Genomic DNA, 5,138 nt, shown 5'->3' on the forward strand with positions numbered 1-5,138 from the left:
TAACACAGTGTGAAGTCCTGTGGAATGCATCGGCGTTAGCGAAGCTTGACATTTGTAGATTCATTTAGTATGACAATACCTTGCCTGCAGTAGTAATTAAATGAAACAAAACATTACGAGAGAATTTTGATATTTATAACGAAGGCAACATGTTAAACAGGACAGGACCAGGACAGGTGTGCGCTACAACAGCTTGTTCTGAATGTGCACGTAAAGCCCTATGACCTGACCTGACCTGTAACATTTATTTACAATAACGAAGCTTAGTGGTGTTCCACCAACTGATATTCGCACTTGGCACATAAGAGAAAAACTGTCTATTAAGCTCTTCAACCTCTTGTCTTATTTTTCTGAATAATTTATACCATCACTAATACACACACACACACACACACACACACACACACACACACACACACACACACAGTAACCATGAATGATCTCATAATTTTAGTATTTTACATGCCCTTCCCGAACAACCACAAACGGGCCATATGTCATGGCAGTCCATTTGTCATGCAGGTGGTGATGAGATTTGGCCCGCATATTTCGCGCATGCGCAGTTAAACGCACCGCGCCGCATATCACACCGGGCCGTATGTCATACCACACCATAAAATAATCACAACTGGTGTAGCCAGAGGGTGGGTTGGTGGGGACCACATGTTTGGCCCTCCAATTATGTATACCGACATACTGGGCCGTCTCCGTTCTGACAAGACATATTAGGGCTGTTTACGTTTGGGTGCCCCATCCCTTTATAAAATCAGGCTGTCTAGCACACTCTTTTGAAAAAGTTGGGACACAATTAGGAATGAAAATATAGAAAATGTAGGACAAAAGTAGGAAAACCTAGAACAAAAGTAGAAAAACTAAGTACATGTATTCTGAAGAAAAAGTAGGAAAAATAGGACAAAGACCAAAAAGTACGAAAAAGTAGGATAGCTGACAGCCTGTAAAATATTTTCCAATTAAGCCAGTACAAGAGAGTTTAAATAAATTATAAACTTGTGTTGTGGCAACAACTGTTGGGAATCAAACTTGAAGCTTCTGCCCCCCCCCCCACCCTACCCCCCAAATCTCACACACCCCGCCCATTAGTTATCCTACTGTCACACAAAATGTACTCACAAAGCTTTATCTGTTCTAGTAATAAATATTATAAGACAACCCATGCCTACAGAACAATAATAATAATACAAAATAAAAAATTTATTAAATACATATATATATATATATATATATATATATATAACAACAAAAAAAAGAGGCAAAATTATATATATACATATATATATATAACATGAAACTAAACCACAGATTGCAGTTCGCACAATTTGTTTAATATTTATTATGAGAATACTTCCTAACATTTTCTTTTTTCTCAAAGAGAGGGTCTTTACATATTAATCCCCATGCAATCTGGTACAGGTAAATATAGGATTACCATTTGATGGGTGGTGTCAAACTGAATCCCAAGTCTTGGAAGTCTGAATTACTCCTTAGCAGCAATATATCAAACACAAAAATAAAATAAAAAAATATTGTATTAAATGAAATTGTTGAAAGTATTTCATTTTCAGCAGCAATTTCATCCCCTGCCCCAGTTTTTCTTTCACATATCAGTTGAAACTGTTCTATTATTGCTATCATTCTGTTCTCAATATCAAGATGCAATGTCATTTGTTTAATAGTTTGTCTTCAGAATCTCATTTTCAACATCTAATCAATGACTCCACATCCATTGGTCCAGTTGCTGAAATATATAAAAACAAACATATTAAGTATTTCACATCCATTTGAAGAAGTACATTAGTCTGTAACTTAATTATATATCGTTGTATTAATTTAAAGTTCAATTTAATTTTAGGAAAACATTTGTTTAACAGGAAACAAAATCAATGTGACTAAACAAAGTATAAAATTAAAAAATATTGCAATAAATTTAAAAAAAGTAGTGAACAATGTATTTAATTTTGATGATGTTATTTGATTTCTATTAGAAAGTTGCACAAAGCTACATATAAGATGATATGTGGAATTAGAAAAATGCCTATGCTTTGCTAAAATTTGGGGTATAAAATAATGATGAAAAACAAAAACTACCGTCTCCAAAAGAAAATCATATTTAGGGTAGGTAATAAAAACAAAACAGATGTAAGTGGTTATGGGTTTGAAATGTTTTGAAATTAGGGTTAGGACATTACATTTCTAGCACATGACCAATTATAAACAGAAGTTCTTTTACTATCATTTATCTAAACATTAAAAAATATATCTATTAATTTCCAAGATTTTAGGGTATATAAGTTTAACCTCAGTAGCCTCTGGCAGAAACCATTAAGTTGAAAATTCTAAGAATAACAATAAAGGAATAATAAAATGTCTTACCAGTATGTATTATAAATTACCCAAGATTGGTAATTGATCTGTTGTTAGGTGAGTAATTGTTTTAATATATATTATGGTAAAAGTGGGTTGTTTTAATTGAGAAGTGGGGTGGAGGGGGACTAATGGATAAGTTAAAGTTTGTTTTGTTTAAAGACATCACTAGAGCATACAGAATTATTAATCATCAGCTATTGGATGTCAAACATTTTGTACTTTTGACATGTATAGTATAGAGTGCAAACCTGCTACATTAGTAGCCAGGTATCTTTTATATATATACACCACCCAACAGACAGACTAGCACATACCACAGCCTTTGATATACTAGTTGTGATGCACTAGCTTAAATCGAATCAAACCGAGAAACTGTAACTGGTAGATCTGTAAAGATTGCAAAAAATCACAATTATTATTTGTAAAAAACAATTTTGCTTCAAAACATTTCAGGGTCCCTACATAAAATTTGCCTAATTTATAACTTTCCAGACAATACTTCCTTATCCCCTTAAAGCTCACAACCATATAGGTTACTCCCTCCCCCTCCCCCACACACACAAAAGCACATACACACACTCACGCCTACACACATGCAAACAAAAGGAAAAGGAAAAAAGGCTAAGACTTCCAAACGTTCCAGCAGGTTTGTTAATACTATCACTAACACTAAACCTAACTTAGGCTGCTGGAAAGATCGGAAGTCTTGCCAGAACTTTTATTTTGGCCATTCGTCTGTGTGCAGTTTAACGACGGGTTCTTAACGACAATACATACATCGAAGACTGATTAAATGAGTCGGTAAATTTCATTACATTGGAGGGAAAGTGATTCTTAAAATCTTACCTTCGTAGAATTTATATATCAGTTGAATTTTGATGGATTTCGGCAAAACTTCACTTTCAATACCATGTGACGGTTTCGCAGGAAAACACTGATTTTACGTCAATCGTAGGCTCCGCATAGTTGTCATCACTGTTAACACGTGTCAACAGAAGTATATGTTTACTATGATTATAATTCAGTTGGAGGAGACAATTATTTTAACTAATTTTAATGCTAACTATACAAAAACGTTACACATCGAAAAAATTTATGTTGTCTAACCTAATGGCGTCCAAGCAAATTTGGGCCCGCGGTTTTTGAACCGCGAAACATGATTGGTCCAGCGCGGTTGTCAATCACGCCATACTTCTCTATCAAAAAATCGGTGCACCTCGAACTTCGACTCAGCCGGGTGTAATTTGGTTTAGTAAGACACTGTCGAATTCATCCATTAGAACGAAACGTTTTGGGATATAGGTGTATTTTGCGGGTAACAGGTCGTTTCGCCCTTATTAGCAGTCGGTATTTTGTGCGTGAAGCTAGGTTCAACAAAGTTCACAACACCAGCTACGGGTTAGGGCATCATCTTTTATTCATGTAAACATAAGACAAAAGACACACCCATATGAATTACACGTAGGCATTGTGTTGATATATTCGATAACAACTGCGGAAACCTTTAAATTAAACTTCTACTATTTCTCTCTGACCTGAACTTGTTTCTCCAACTACCTAAATAATTCTGTCCTGTCTAGTCAGTCCAAAGAAAGCATGCAGATACAGGTGGGCGTTAATTAGCCAATGGGAGAGAAACAGACAAGGGTCAAAGTTTAAAGATAGCTTGGGTGTTTGTATTGTAGCTATGGCTACCAAAAGAGCTCACACTGACTGCACTGATGTGGTCACGCGTGGTTGACCAGCATACACGAACACATCACAGGTACAGGGTAATACTAGAAAAAGGTGATAAAATGTTAATTATAGTGATATGTTGTTCAACCTGTAGTTGTTACAGCCTGAAAATAAACATTAATGAAATACATACTATATACCATACTTAAAAGTGCATACTCCTCTAAGAACCTGAAATTAAACATTAGTTACATAAAACCTATATGCTTAAAATACACGTGTACTACATTACTAGTTCACCCGAGTCGTTTTGAACAGGGTCGAATCGTACCTCTAACCGAGTCGTTTTGCCCCATGTTTCGGTATGCACTAATTTTTATTTCGTTAATAAAGTACATTTATTAATTGATATGTCCTATATCCATTGATTTTTAGATGTCACACATTGCGTGTTTTTATTTACAGATAAAAATAATATTATAATTTTATTTATTTCCAATATCATTTACTCAATGCCTTAGATAATATACAGACAATGTATTCACATTAATAATTAATTTATGAACAGTCACACTGAAATACTACTGATGTGCTGTGGTTTCTTATTAAATATACTACATACCCAGCTGAGGTTAAAACGCCGAGTACGGTATGTTAATTTCGTCTAGCTACAGCTGTCAGAAAGTAAACAGCTGATAAAGCATTAATATCCAAAGACAGAAAATTACCTAATATTTGGTAATGAATAAACAGAAGAAAAAAATACTTCAAAATCATAATAAATATATTTATTTTGTGGAGCAAAATGACTCGGTACGAATGAGATTTAGGGTGAACCAACCCTGGGTGAATAGGACTAAGGGCGAAACCACGCAGAGTTCGAAATGGTTTTAGGGCGAAACGATCCGGATTAATTTTGCGACATGGTATATAAAATAATGAATATGATCATACTTAAAGTAAAGCAAAAAGAGATATACATGTCAAACTAGTTCAAGTAAATAATGATTTGATTTAATTAATTATTACAAAACATTAGTATGATTGTCGTAGTTGAATGACTGACCTGTTTACGA

Source organism: Gigantopelta aegis, chromosome 3 (assembly GCF_016097555.1).
Source record: "Gigantopelta aegis isolate Gae_Host chromosome 3, Gae_host_genome, whole genome shotgun sequence".
NCBI lineage: Eukaryota > Metazoa > Mollusca > Gastropoda > Neomphalida > Peltospiridae > Gigantopelta > Gigantopelta aegis.